Consider the following 15,909-nt stretch of genomic DNA (forward strand, 5'->3'; position numbering starts at 1 on the left):
AGAAGTACCAACGATTGAAGAATGGCAGATGAAAATGATGGATTATATGGAGCTCGCTGAGATGACCGGGAAACTTCGTGACCAGAGGAACGACGCGGTGGAAGAAGAGTGGAAGAAATTTAAATTGTATTAAAAAAATTATTGTATGATTGAAAATTAGATATAACTTGGAAGAGAAGTTAGACTGTAGATTTAGAGTTTGGTTAAGTGTTTAGGATTTGTGAGAGAATGAGTTAAGATATTAGACAAGGTTAATGATTAGATTTTTTTATAGTAAAATAACATTTTTAAGATGTAAAGAAATTACTAAAGATGATAGACAAGGAACGCAGGAAGGGGAGGCGAGAGGAAGTCATTTTACAATGTAAAGGATAGATGTTAGGATATTAATAAGTTTTTATTGTTTTTATTGTAGGTTGTGTTGTTATGTATTTGTTTGTTGTTTATATAAAATTTAATAAATATTTTTTTAAAAAAACAACAATGGGGTTGTGCTCATCTTGCTTTCAGGCCGAGGGAGTCGGCGATTGTCCACAGACAGCTTTCCGGGTCATGTGGCCAGCAGGACTAAACCACTTCTGCTGCAACGGGACACCGTGACGGAAACCAGAGCACACGGAAACACCGTTTACCTTCCTGCCACACCAGTACCTATTTACCGGTATCTACTTGCACTGGTGTGCTTTTGAACTGCTAGGTTGGCAGGGACAGAGCAACCGGAGCTCACTCTGTTGCGGGGATTTGAACCGCCAACCTTCCGATCGGCAAGCCCAAGAGGCTCACTGGTTTAGACCACATTTACTTATGCAATTGCAGCTTTGCGTGGGTGGTGGGAAAATAAATAAATGGAGAATTGGGGGTGGGGGTGGGAATGACAGTTGGAAGGTGTCACCCAAGATCTTATGAGATCTCATGAAGGCCCCATGAGATCTCGCACAACCTTTAAAGAGCCCAGTAGGCAAGGCAGAGGTCTTAAAACTCTTTCTGTGGCAGCAAAACCTAGTGGGGTATGAGTTTTTGAGCCCCCCCTTGCTTCTTGTGGGAACCACCCGCAACCTTCCAGAGACCTTACATGACCTCCCCAGAGTCCACTAAGGCAGAGATGGTAAAATGCATGTGAGCAGGGCGGTTGCAGATGTCTTCCTGGCTTTGCACAAGTGCAGACCCTGTGCCGGATTTACATATAAGCTAAACAAGCTATAGCTTAGGGCCCCACTCTCTTGGGCCCCCCAAAAAAATTTAAAGGAAAAAACAATATTTCCAAAATATAAGATAAAAAACAAATAAAATAAAACCTACATACAGCAACAGTGTTTTGTTTTGTGTAGGCTCCTATGATGTAAGTAATGGGCCACGCCTGCTAGCCTTCTCCCTAAAATATCACTGGTTTGCTCATTTCTATATATAGGGTGCCTACATGGACTGCTTGCATGGCAACATGTGCAAATGGCTTTAGAAACCTATTAGGTCCATAAATTGCCATATAGCACATATTCAACACAAAAAACAGTGGCAATTTGTTGCTGAAAAAGGGCAGCTGGACATATAAAGGGCCCCATTACCTTCGGGAGCTTAGGGCCTCATCAAACCTAAATCCGGCCCTTTGCAGACCCTTGGAACGTAACCCCCATGTCACTTTCAGCCCTGCTGTATTTAAAAAACAGAAAACGGGGTGGGAAAGTTCCATTGCAATTGCACCATTGCCTCTCCCACAGGCAGCTCACAGGCCAGCAAAATTAAAAAGGAGAGGGCTGTAGGTGACAGCGAAAACACAACATAAAGGCACATATGCGGCCACAGAGAGTACTACATGGCGGGTTCATGGCCGTGATTTAACAACCAGAAAGCCAAATTGGAGATGTTCCTGTATAGATCTTGGCATGGAGTTTAATTCTATTGACTCCACACCTAATAAATATGAATGCTTTATATCATTAGCTGGGAGAATTGCCCAAACACATATACCTAAGAGATGCCGGTGAGAATTTGCTCTCGGCCTTATTAAAGAGAACAGCAAAAGTATTTCATCTGTAAATTATTTGGAGTTATAGAGCGAAGATCCGCCTCCACAGGAAACCACCCCAATGTGGCAAAATGCTAATGAAGCAGACTGATGAAGAAGGGCAGGAAATGATACCACAAGCTAATTTAATACTTTTTTAGTTGTTGTTTTGTGTGTGTGTGTGTGTTTAAAGAGGGTTTGGGCAGTGATCCAAAACCTTCAATTCTATGCAATGCCACCGGCAAACAGTTTTGCTGCAGCACCCTTCAATTTAACCAACTCACTGAAAGCTTGATTGCACCCTCCCTGGAATAATTAACCTTGTCTAACAACTGCTTAACTTTCCTCACTTTTGAGCCTTGTTAAACGAAGCAGGGAGTAGCTCCGCGGCTGCAGTAGGAGCAGCCCTGGCAGATCAGATCAAAACTCCATCTAATCCAACGTCTTGTTTCACAGGACAGGTATGAAGGCAGTGGTCTTAACCTGCTTGCTCCTAGTGCCAGGTATTTACAGATAGGCTGCCTCTGCCTCTGTTCCACTTTGGGCTTGTCTTGTGCCTAGAAAGCAGGGGTCCAAACGGCTTTCTGCTTGTGCCGTTCATGGGTCTGAGCAGTTTTGCCTTTGCCCTTCCACTTTCTGCAGGAAAACCTGATCTTTAGTGCTGAATCGGAACAAACAGCGGTCCACGGAAAACCCAATTGCCGTTTGTTCCAATTCGGTGCTGAACCATGTGTTTGGTAAATAAACGCAGCTACCAAACTTATCGTGGCTCCTGCTGTTTCCTAGTCTTAGGCAGACCTCTTGCAAGGTTTCCCTAATGCAGGACCCTTTCCAAACTCAGAGGATACGGCACAGTGCAGAGCCTGCGCTCTGTCAAGCAGATAGGGCTCCTTCTCTGAGCCCTCCTTCTGCTTAAGGATGTTTCGGATTGCAGCTGCAGGGCCGAAATCCCCCGGGGAAGAACTCCTGTGCAAAACACAAGGAATTGTACACGAGCTGCACATGAGTTCCTATAATGTTATTGCACAACTTCTGTGCATTTCAATCAGGTGTGCCCAGAAACAACTGGTACAGCATGTCCCGAGTCTCTCCAAAATCAATGATTCGCGTTTTTTTTAAAAATAAGAATGATGTGTACATCACCTTTTTAAAAAGAAAAGGAAAGGAAAGGAAAGAATAAGAATGTTGTCTTATATTCCTGGTTCACCCACTCATGTCCCTAATGAGACTAGATAGATTTGTAGCCTCTGGATTTAGCAAAGATTGACTTACTTCAAAGTAAATGCATTTTCGATCAGGATGTTAGTTACGCTTTTCGAGCTAAACAATAATGTAAGTACACTTTCAGTTTCTAATCTATTTTTAAACAGCGTCAGGCTTTGATTGGAGTTTGGGTGTAGCTTCTTCTGCGCTCTGGTGCTACTACATCAGAGGTCTCCAAACTAAGGGCCGCGGGCTGTATAAGGCCTGAGGGACTCATTTATCCGGCCCACGGTGACCCCTGCCACCTGCTGCCGCCGCCCGTTCTTACCGGCGCTGCGCTGCGTGACTGCCCACTTCTGGGTTGGAGGAGCACCGGAAATAGCTTGTGCACATTCACATCTGGGTCGGAGGAGGACCGTGCACATGCGCACAAGCTATTTCCAGTGCTCCTCCGACCTGGAAGTGTGCCGGAAATAGAGTGTGCGCACACGTATGGGCGAGCGCTTCCCCGCCCTCCGGCCCGCAGCGTGACTGGCGCTGGAGACACCGGCCCGAGTCGCGGTAAGTTTGCTGACCCCTGTACTACATCAAACACAGCTCCTTCTGCACTCCAGTGCTGCTGCACTGAATGGCAAAGGAGAAGGGGAAATGTTGCTAAATAGCAGGCTACAGAAGTACCTTGGTTTTGGAACAGCCTAGTTCTTGAATTTTTGGCTCCCGAACGCCACAAACCCAGAAATGACTGTTCCGGTTTTCGAACATTTTGGAAGTCGAACGGACTTCCGGAATGGATTCCATTTGACTTCCAAGGTACGACTGTACTAGTTTTGAGCTTGCTCTATGTCACCAGAACTGCCTCACCATATATGCACAAACTCTCCAGCTAGCCATCTTGGCAGCCTGGTTGTACCTTCAGTACAGCTGCACTGGAGTGCAGAAGGAGCCACATTTAAAATTCAGAAGAAAAACGGAGGGCTCCCGAATGTTGGTGAATCAGAACAGTGGATGAAAACAATAAAGTTTAGGAATTGGTGCATTAGTTGAGTTTGCAGACAGCTCTGGCGGAGCCCCAAAGAGCACTAGCAGCATATGGAACAGTGGCAGCGCTGACCCTTGCTGACAACTTGATAAGTATCTGAAAAATGGAGGTGGTGGCAAACACGGCCTTTGCCAATGTGGACATCTGCTTCCGCATTTAACATGTGACACAAGTGTGAATGCACCTAGAAAAATTTGCATGGCTTGTGGTTCTTGCAGAGAGACATTTTTTTTTGAAAGAAAACATTCTAAAACAGTAGCACTTTTAACAGCAATGGAACAAGAGGAGAAAAGCAGAGCGGGGTGGTTGACGGTGCAACAGAAAGACGTATGCACTGATTCCATAGTGTAGCTATGTGCCGCATGAAGAGCTCCTTCTTTTTATCTGTCCTGAATCTTCCGACATTCACCTTCATTGTCTGCAAGTTCTAGTGTTATGAGAGAGGGAGAGAAACTTTTCTCTATCTGATTTCCCCATGCTTTGCATACTTTTGCAAACTTCTATCGTGTTGCCTCTGATTTCCCCTTTCTCTAAACTATAAAGTCCCAAATGCTTCAGCCTTTCCTCCATCCCCTTGATCATTGTGGTTGCCCTTTTCTGAATCTTTGCCAACTCCGCAACATTCATTTCGAGGCGAGGCAACCGGAAATGCACCCAGTATTCCAAATGTGGTCACACTGTCATTTGCTTTAGAATAAAATGCCCCTATCTTCATGTGGTATGGTGCTGGAGGAGACTCTTGAGAGTCCCATGGACTGCAAGAAGATCAAACCTATCCATTCTCAAAGAAATCAGCCCTGAGTGCTCACTAGAAGGACAGATCCTGAAGTTGAGGCTCCAGTACTTTGGCCACCTCATGAGAAGAGAAGACTCCCTAGAAAAGACCCTGATGTTGGGAAAGATGGGGGGCACAAGGAGAAGGGGACGACAGAGGATGAGATGGCTGGACAGTGTTCTCGAAGCTACTAACATGAGTTTGGCCAAACTGCGAGAGGCAGTGAAGGTTAGGCGTGCCTGGCGTGCTCTGGTCCATGGGGTCATGAAGAGTCGGACACGACTGAACGACTGAACAACAAAAAATCTTCATGTGGAACGTTGGAAGGTATGGACTAGGCCCCAACATTATTGCTGGAAATCCTACCATTCCCAAATGGGAGTCATCCCCATCATTTATTTGCATGACGCCTTTCCACAACAAACTGTGCTCTAGGCGGCTCACAAAACGGGGAAAGAAAGTTACGTAATTCACAAGTTACAAAATACAATCTAAATAATCAACAAGGAAAGCATCTCATTAAGAAATACAGTCGTACCTTGGTTCTTGAACGGCTTAGTTGCCGAACAAATCCCAAACGCCGCAAAACCAGAAGTAAGTGTTCTGGTTTGCAAATGTTTTTTGGAAGCCGAACATCCAATACAGCTTCCAATTGAGTGCAGGAAGCTCCTGCAGCCAACCAGAAGCTGTGCCTTGGTTTTCGAACGTTTTCGGGAGTCGAACTGACTCCCGGAATGGATTAAGTTTGAGAACTAAGGTACCACTGTAGTCCACAAAACTATATAATTCCCTCCTAATTCATAATAAGAACATCAGAAGAGCCTGCAGGATCAGGCCCATCTAGTGCAACATCCTGTTCTCACAGCCAAGCAGGTGTCCCAGGGGTAAACCAGCAAGGAGGATCCGAACACAAGAGCAATTCTCCCCTCTTGTGGCTTCCAGCAGATTCAGAAACATATTGCAATGAACACATGATATGTGGAGCGGCCTTGGCTTTAGGGGTGAACCTGAGTTCCTCAGAGTGACACCCAGTAATTTGCACTGTATGGTCAAGGCAGGTGGGTGCACACGGGCTCTACACCAGTTCACACATGCACAATCTTGACAGCATCATCAATAAGCGTCTGCTCACATGCACACAGGGTTCTGCAAGGCAGGACTCGGGGGTGTCTGCAATTGGTCTGTGGGCAACTCCCCCCCCAGCTGCTGCTGGCTGGACAGCTGTGGCCCCTTTTTGTGCACCGATGACTTGGCCCCTGTCCGCCATGCTCTGGTGACCTACAGCCTGGATTATGGTAATGCGCGAGACTGCCCTGGAATATGACACGGAAAGTTCCACTGCTCCAGAGCGCAGAAGCCCTTAGATCTGTTTAATATTTAATATGACTCCTGCTTTAAAACAGCTGCGTTGGTTGCCAGTTCGTTCCCAAGCCCAGTTCAAGCTGGTGTCCAAAGACCTAAATGTCTGTTTTCACTGCCCTCTGAACCTCGGATGGGGGTGGGGTGCAGCCCCTAAGCTGTGGAACTCCTTCTGGCACCTTCAATGTACGGCATTTGGTGAATGCTGGAGACACACCTCTTTACCCTGGAGAAGAAGAAGAAGAAGAAGAAGAAGAAGAAGAAGAAGAAGAGGAGGAGGAAGAAGAGTTTGGATTTGATATCCCGCTTTATCACTATCCGAAGGAGTCTCAAAACAGCTCACATTCTCCTTTTCTGTTCCTCCCCAACAACAAACACTCTGTGAGGTGAGTGGGGCTGAGACACTTCAGAGAAGTGTGACTAGCCCAAGGTCACCCAGCAGCTGCATGTGGAGGAGCGGGGACGCAAACCCGGTTCACCAAATTACAAGTCTACCACTCTTAACCACTACACCACACTGGCAAAAACACTTAAGATGTATATTTTTAGGACCCTTCTTATTTGAATGATTTAAACTGTTTGAATATTGTGTTTAATATCATAACCCACCCTGAGACCTTCGGGTGAAGGGCAGGTAAATAGCAAAGTTGGTGATGATGACGATGATGACAACAACGACGACAACAACAACAACAATAATAGCAATAGTGTCTTTCCACAAGAACATGTGTGGCACTGTGTAGTATGATGGCTCATCCACAGAAGCCTTTCTTATAAAGAATGGTATGGTGTATAAGACAAGTACAAATACCTGCTGGAAATGTAAAGGAAAAGAAGGTACCTTTTATTATATGTGGTGGTCATGCAAAGTTACAGAAGCATTCTGGGAAATGATATATAAAGAATTGAAAAAAATGTTTAAAATAACTTTTATTTAAAAACAAACAAACCCAGAAGCTTTTTTATTAGGAATTGTAGGTACAGTGGTAACCCAGGTTACATACGCTTCAGGTTACATGCTCCGCTAACCCAGAAATAACACTTCAGGTTAAGAACTTTGCTTCAGGATAAGAACAGAAATTGTGCTCTGGCGGCGCAGCGGCAGCGGGAGGCCCCATTAGCTAAAGTGGTGCTTCAGGTTAAGAAAAGTTTCAGGTTAAGAACGGACCTCTGGAACGAATTAAGTTCTTAACCCGAGGTACCACTGTACTGATATCCCGAAGGACCAGAAAGACTTTTTATGTATGCAAAAACAGCCACACAGATGTTACTAGCCCAGAGATGGAAAGAAGACAAAGTCCAGACCAGAGAAGAATGGCAAACCAAGCTGATGGACTATGCTGAAATCAGGGCCGTCTTTACCCAGGGGTGCAAGGGGTGTGGGGCACCCAGGTGCCAGATTCAGGGGGCACCAGGCTGTCGCCAACTGTACCCCGGTGGCTGGACTCCGGCGTTGCTCCGAATTTGCATTGGTCGAATCTGGCTCCCTCCCCCGGTGCCTTCCCCGGGCAGCTCAGCCGCGGGGCCCGGCAGCAATTTGCCTCGCTCCACCTTTGCAACACCCCGCCTGCCTGGCACAGCCAAGCAGGTACTGGGGCTCTGTTGCCACTGTCCGTGTGCACTGGGCGCGCTGGAGGAGAAGGCCCCGCGCTGCCCCCAGCAACCTCGACCCGCTGTTCCGAACAGGCAGCCAGAGAGGAGGGAGAAACATAAGGAGCCCCACCACACGACCCCGGGCTGTGGAGCCTGGTGTGCAGAGCTGCGCTCTACATGGCTTTTCCGTGACTCCATCCCACGCGGTTTTCACCCAGGGTGCACGCAGAGGTTGCCTGGCACTTGCCTTTCCCTGGGCGGGAACGCAGGAAGTAGTTAGTCACAAGATCAGTCCTGTCAAAATTTGGGGGTGCTGGGCGGATCCTTGCACCCCGACGGCGCATATGCTAAAGACGGCCCTGGCCAAAATGGCAAAACTGACTGGAAAGCTCAGGAACCAAGAGGACAAAAGCTTTAAAAAAGAATGGGGAAAATGTATAACTTATTTAGGAGATCACTGTGAGCAGATGGAAACATTAGCAGGATTCCAATAACACTTGTAATGTAACAATTATTATGGACAGATACAAAATATGGAATATGAAATAATATGCAGTTGAAAATGCTGACAATAAGACCCATGGAGGGGGCGGAAGTCTAGAAATTCAGAGAAATCTCTAAATGTGGATATCTATTTGGCGTTGTTTTAACTTTACGCTTGTAAACTCAAATAAAAAATATTTTCAAAAAGAATGGACGTTCCCCTCATCAAATGGGGTGCACATTTTGCGTGGTTGCGAGTAGCCCCCTTGGATCACAGAACAGCCCCTGGCAGTTGGGCCTGGCACCGCCTTCCCAGGTTGGATACCTGTGGACTCTACCTATTCCAGTAACCGCCCAATCCTGGCTGGGGAGGTGTTGCCGGGGGGATTGGCCAGGTAGAAGGAGGGATTATACAGTACACACAATAGAATTTAACTTTATGCTTGTAAACTCAAATAAAAAATATTTTCAAAAAGAAAAGAAAAGAAAAGAAAAGAAAAGAAAAGAAAAGAAAAAGAGTGGTGTGAAACAGGGCTGTGTTCCAGCCCCAACTCTCTTTGGCATCTTCGTCTCCCTGGTGCTCTCATATGCCTTCAGCTTGACTGAAGACAGGGCATGCTTTCATTTGAGGATTGACAGGGGTCCATTAAACCTGGCACGTCTCCACGCCAAGACAAAAGTGTGACAGATCCTTATCCGAGAGATGTTGCTTGCAGATGAGGTAGCCTCGAAAGTGCACTCCAAGGAAGCTCTACAAAGGCTCCTGGGTCAGGAAGCTGCCTGCACTCCTCAAGTCATCACTGGCGATGCTTGAGGTGGTAGACAATTTTTTCCACCTGGGTTCCACCATAACCGGAAACCTCTCCATCGATGCTGAGCTGGACAAGCGGATTTGCAAGGCAGCTACGGCAACGGCTCACCTCTCCAAAAAGGTCTGGGAGAATGTGATGCTAATGACCATGATGAAGGTCTACCAGGCTTGTGTGTTGAGCGCACTGCTTTATGTAGGGAGTTATGGGCAACTTACAACCACCAGGAGTGATGCCTCAATGACTTCCGCCTGCGCTGCCTCCGGAAGATTTTGGGCACCACATGGAAGGACAGAGTTTCAAACCAAGATGTGTTCTCCCAAGCCCACATTCCCAGCATCTTCACACTCCTATCTTAGTGACGTCTACACTGGCTTGGTCATGTCCACAGAATGGAAGATGGCAGGATCCCCGAGGACGTGCTCTATGGGGAGTTGGCACCAGGTCTGTCGGCAGACCAACTATCCTACAAATCTGTGCTAAAAAAACTGTGCTACCCTGCCATGTAGGACGACCGCATGCCTGGAGATAGACAGTCCGGTTGTGCATCCATAGCAGTGACCAGAGGAGGAATGATCACTGGGAGGAGTGCAGAGAGAAGAAACATCTGCATCAGCACAACTGGATGCCTTCTTCTGCCCCAGCTGCAACAAAACATGTCTCTCCCATATCGGTCTCTACAGCCACAGCAGGTGCTGCAACCTTCCAACGGTTTGACTTCACCCACAAAGGTGTGCTATTCCCAATGATGCCAACCTTAAGCAAAATGGGGCAGAGTCATGGATGTGATGCAGTTTCCTCTGCGCAGTTAGCTGCATTCCAGCCACATAGAAGCCAGAGGTTTCTGCACATGCATCTCTCCATCTTCCATCCGTTCAAGGAAGATGCGCTAACATAGTTCCAAGGACAGATGCCAAGCAAGCAAAAGCCCTTCAGTGTGGCATGGAGAGGTGGGGCCAAGGGGAAGCTCCCAAGGGATGGACATATATATGATGCTGCTTTGAGGCACATTCTTGCCCCCCTGAGATTCATCCTGCTTGAAACAAGTAGCTTTGAGCATCCAAATGTAAAAGGATGGGGGAAACGGGAAGAATCGGGAATCAGAATCTGGGGGTGGGGTGGGGGGCCGAGGGAGGAGGAATCCAACAAGAGAAAACACAACCAAGCAAAAAAAACACAACAAAAACACAACCAACCCCCACAAAAAAAAACCAAGGGCGGAAATAAAAAGAGAACGAGGGTCCCGAGATGGATCTTGGCGTCCTCAGGATTAGTGTTAGCTCAGAGCATGCAAATCAAAGTAATGGCACAATAATTTTAATAATTTACCACAGGAATTTAGTGCATCTATTTAAAGGGATTTCAGAAGTCGCGAGAAAGGAGATGAAAGCCTGGCATTTAATAAAGGCTTTAATCTACACACCCTCCGTGTTGCTACGCATAATGATGAAGGGGGGGGGGGAGGACAATGATTACGGAGGCAACAGAAGGCAAATGCTTCCAAGGAGCTGGACCTTTTTTTTTTTTTTTGCTGTTTTGAACATTGCATTGGCCTCTAGCGCATCCTCTGTTCCCACTTTCCCAGCCCTCTTGCTGAAAAGACGGTCAAACGAAGGCAAGCAGCTGTAGTCTGTCTCTCTGTCCTGACTTTGGGCCAAATGTCAGGATGGCCAGGTTCATCTTTGGGGTTGATTTGCGCCTAACCTTGGTTTTGCGGGATAGCAGCACAGGAAGCGGGATGGGTCCGCCTATCTGGGGTCTGTGTCATTTTCAAGAGTCTCTTCCTAAGTCCACCCCATCCCCATTTCTGCATCATTCAGGGAATTTCATTTTTTAACGGAAAAAAAAATCACACCGAATTTTACATTTTTGGCACACCATTTCATTCATTTGCAACTTTTGAGCTGAGGATTGTACTTCAAAATTAAAAGAGGTGTGCAAACTGAAGGATGACTGTGGCACCATACGTTTAAAGCACATTTAAGATGAGTTACTCCCCACCCAAAGAATCCTGAGAACTGTAGTTTGTTGTGTTGGGAATTGTAGTCCTGTGGGAGTAAACTACAGTTCCCACAATTCTTTGGAGGGGAGCCATCTGCTTTAAATGTACTCTAGATGCATGTTGCATACACAGCCTGTGTGTGTGTGTGTGTTCTGATCCACCTGTTAGTCCAGAAAGTGCAGATCGGGGGGGGGGGGTCACTTTGCAGACCAAATTAAATCCTTCAGTGACACAATATTGTTCAGGCGCTATATTGGGCTGGACTGAATGTGTGTGTGTGTATGCATGGATTTTTCTTGGAGGGGAGCGGTTAGAGAGCAGGATAATGCCCGCTGGCCCCATGTCCTGTGTACATTCAGCAACATTGTGGAACTAACCTTAAAAAAGCAGAATTGTGCATACAGAGTATAAACTTCATACACCCAGAGGGTCCTTCTTTGGGTTATTTATTCCCAACCTCCCAAAGTAGTTTACTTTTTTAAAAAATTGAAGAAGAAAAAGTTATCATGAAAATTCTTCAGCATTTTAGTGCAAATTTCTCCAAATGAACACTTTTTTTTGGATCATTAGTCCACACATTTTTTTGCAGCAATTTCTCCTAATATAATGCATTTTTGCTGATGCATTCATATATAATTTTTGCACACCTCCCCCTAATATATGCATCTTTGAAAACATCCTTTGGTTGGAGAACTGCATAGCAAATTTCGACGAGTGCGAATTTTGAGGGACAGTTGTGCTTCAGTTGCTTTGAGAAGCGAATTGGCTAAATTCGGCTTCAACTGAGAACTGGCTCAAATTTCCTCCCACATCCCTCCTACTCTGGGGAAGACATTGCGTGGATGGGGCACCATAATGGGAGAGGTTATCCCTCCATGGTCAACTCCCACCTAACTTCAGATAACAGAAGAGGGGCCTCAAAGGGTGCCCATCAGTGTCACAAAATAAGTCAGCGAATGCGTCACGGGGCATTCCTGTAGATGCTGAACACCTGTAGGTCCTGCAGAGACAAGGATGGGAGGCTGGGTGTTCTCTCATCACCCTTGACCATTGGCCATGCTGAGGTGCTGAGGCTGCTGGGAGTTGGAGTCCAACAGTGTCTGGAAGGGCAGGGAGAAGAGGCAGCCAGACTCCTTTTCTAAAGTTCCAGAGATTCTGCAGAAACCCACGCAGGAGCTGAGTCAATTTAAAGGCCTACCTTAGAACCTTGCAGGAAGACACTTCTTGTTGCCGGAGAACAGTCCAAGAGAAAGGCTTTGCTTTCGGAGCTTTTCAATCCAGCACTTTGTTCCGCTGCTCAGCAGCAGAGCCGCTCTTGTTCTGTCCCACCATCTTGGCCTCGCAGAGCTAGGCTCCTTCCTTTTGCTCTGTTTGCACCCCTGAAAGCGTTGCTGCTGTGGAACGGTGCAACATGCTTCCGGAACCAGCCACCCACCCATTGCTGGCCTTTGCAAACCCGGTGCCTATATTTAGCATGGGGGGGAGGGCAGGGGCCAGCCTTGCTTCCCACTTCTTCTCTGTTCAGAGGCAGAGAGAAGTTTGCAGCAATGCAGCGTGGTTCCTCTTACAAGGGGAAAACCAAAAAGGAAGTTTTATCTGGGAAAGCGTCCTCGCCACCTAGAGAGGGGGTTTAATAGGGGAGGGGAGCAGCACCTGGAAGATTGACCCCCAGACCACCAACTGCACACCCCCTCCCCCCGAAATTTGTCTGAGGGGTGCGATGGGGGAAGAATTTGATTCAATTTGCATTTAAAGGCAAAACTATCTGTTTCAAAACTACTAAAGCAACACACAAACTGCAGCACGGCCATCATTTGAAATCCACATTTCTCTGAATGCTGCAATGCAGTTTTCCAGGAGCTGTCTGCAAAAATACTGAGATTAGGGGAAATCGTACACACATTAATGAAAGTAGCATTAAAAAATTGCATTAGTGTAGGGAAAGCTGCATTGCAAAAATGTGTATCTTAGTCAAAACGGCATGCAAAACTGTGTTTATTAGGAGAAAGTCACGAAACACTCGTGATTTGCCAGGATTTTTTTTTCATGGCAAATTGCTGCAGAAATGTGGATAATTTTAGGTTTGGGGAAAAAATGAGAATCTGAGAGAATGGAAATTGACAAATTCACCCATCCCCACTGAGACAGGAAGAAAGCAAAGTATTGCTGTCTAAATATTCAGGAATTGGTGCTTAATCATTTAGAATGCCCTTCATGAAACTCATAAGCTTTGCCTCCATTTTAGCCATATTCACAGAATTGTAGAATTGCAGTTAGGGACAAAGAAGAACTATCCTATCCTCCATAATGAGAAATTGCAAGCATGCATTTGGTATTATAATGAAACAAACTACCCCCGAAACTGTGCAAAATTAATCCAAATTCTGTGCTAAGCAGAGGTGTTGCAGTTCAGGATTGTGGGGGGTTGGAAGGGTGGAAGACCCAATGATATTTCTGCAGCAGGGTCGCCGTCTCCAGGATCCCTGAACTGGCCAATGAGACTGTAAGGAGAGCCTTTTAGCCACTGAGAAGGTGTGACTGGAGCCAGCTGTGACGAGCCCTTTCAGTGTCCCACCAAGAGCCCTCACAACTGTAAAAAGTTTCCCCTGACTGTGTCTCTCCCTAGGGTTCACCGACGACTAAAATGAATCCCCAAAATGATATTATGAGAGATGTCCTCGGGGTACCTCAGTTCTCCACGTTCTTAAAGTGAAACTCCTGCCACCTTGGGATTCTCCCGCCCTGGGTTCCCAAACTGCTGCAGCTTGCCCTTTCCTTTCTGGCAACTGCGTGGCACCTTTGGCTTCCCTGCCCAGTCCTCTGTGTGTTAGGAGAATAAGCCACCCGTCCCCTTTCTCTCAGGAAACCTCTAGTGCTTTTCCCCTCAACCACACCTCTAGGGGTACTGACGCACTGCCAGAGTCCACGAACGTTGAACAACAAAAATATGTTTATTGAGGTAACTTATATATAAATCTTGGAAGTTAAGGTAGAATGCGGTTACAATGTTCTTCAATTAGGTACATAAGCTTGGATACAACTTTAAACAGGAATAAACGTTTTCCTTTCCTAACCTAAGCCTAACCTCCAACCCGCTCTCCCTCTCACCCTCACTCCCTGACCCACAACCCACAACAACTGCCCCAACTGCCATTCTCCCCTTTTAAAAGGTGGAAAAGACCCGCCTCTGCGATTGTGCTGCCAGTCATCTAGAGTGGGTGTTAACTCTTCGAGTGCTGGGCACCTGCTCACACCCAGGCACAGGGTTGGTCCGTTACACCAGCCACTGAGGATGGGCTCCTAGGATCACTCTGGAGAAGTCACAAAGGAAGAACGTCTAGGAGTTGTACGATATAGAATCACAGAATGGTGAAGGGACCTCAAGAGTTTGGATTTGATACCCCGCTTTATCACTACCCGAAGGAGTCTCAAAGTGGCTAACATTCTCCTTTCCCTTCCTCCCCCACAACAAACACTCTGTGAGGTGAGTGGGGCTGAGAGACTTCAAAGAAGTATGACTAGCCCAAGGTCACCCAGCAGCTGCATGTGGAGGAGCGGGGAAGCGAACCCGGTTCACCAGATTACGAGTCTACCACTCTTAACCACTACACCACACTGGCTCTCAAGGGTCCTCTAGTCCAACCCCTTGCAATGCAGGAATCTCAGCTAAAGCATTCCATGACAGATGGCCATCCGACCTCCGTTTAAAAACCTCCAAGCAAGGGGAGTCCACAATATGTTCCAAAGCTAAGCATTTTAGGAAGACAAAGTGCTTCAGTTTCAAGAGAATGGTGTGCAGGTTCTCTTACATGCAATGGAGCTTCAAGGAAAAGACAACCTAAGTCACTCTGAGATAAGATATTGGAGCACACCAAAATAATTTGCCCATGGAAATGCATAGAAAATAGTAGAACGGGAACACAAAGAGATCTGCATTGACCACTGCGATGAGCCCTTTATTATGATTACTGTATAATCTTAGGGGTGTGTGTGGCTTCACAGTGGCTGGGAAAGGACTCTGCGCTTCTGAATTTACCACTATGCTACTGGTGCTATGGAAAGCTCAGTTCCTACAAATTAAGCCCTGACGCCCACATTTCCCTCTTATTTTGCACAACTGATTCTGCATTTGTATACGGCTGCCATGGATTGGCTGGATGCAGAGAGTGGAGGGGGGAAAGCATCTGGGGAACCCCCAAAGGAACCCCCAGGGGGAAGAAGGCTCAGAGTCAGGGGATTGGTGGTGGGATGACGATGAGTGACCAGAGAGAGAAGGCTGGGAGGAGGAGGTGTTGGAAGCTGTGTCCAGGGCAGCTGTCTATCAGCTCCATCTGGTACGCAGGCTGAGACCCTCCCTGTCCGCAGACTGTCTCGCCAGAATGGTGCATCCTCTAGTTATCTCCTGCTTGGACTACTGCAATGTGCTCTATGTGGGGCTACCTTTGAAGGTGACCCGGAAACTGCAACTAATCCAGAATGCGGCAGCTAGACTGGGGACTGGGAGTGGCCACCAAGACCATATATAACCGGTCCTGAAAGACATTGGCTCCCAGTACGTTTCCGAGCACAATTCAAAGTGTTGGTGCTGACCTTCAAAGCCCTATAATGGCCTCAACCCAGTATATTTGAAGGAGCGTCTCCATC

At 46.8% G+C, this 15,909-nt stretch overlaps 1 protein-coding gene across 1 annotated transcript in view; it reads right to left on the reverse strand.

Moving 5' to 3' along the window:
• CARD11 (caspase recruitment domain family member 11) overlaps positions 1–12,636 on the reverse strand; it is a 73,825-nt gene extending 61,189 nt beyond the window's left edge. The window contains exon 1 of the mRNA XM_033167530.1: positions 12,464–12,636. The gene's annotated coding sequence lies outside the window, so the exon portion shown is untranslated. The remainder of the gene's footprint in view (positions 1–12,463) is intronic.
• Between the last annotated feature and the right edge of the window lie 3,273 nt (positions 12,637–15,909).

The sequence above is a fragment of the Lacerta agilis genome, chromosome 13 (genome assembly GCF_009819535.1).
Source record: "Lacerta agilis isolate rLacAgi1 chromosome 13, rLacAgi1.pri, whole genome shotgun sequence".
In the NCBI taxonomy this organism is placed as follows: domain Eukaryota; kingdom Metazoa; phylum Chordata; class Lepidosauria; order Squamata; family Lacertidae; genus Lacerta; species Lacerta agilis.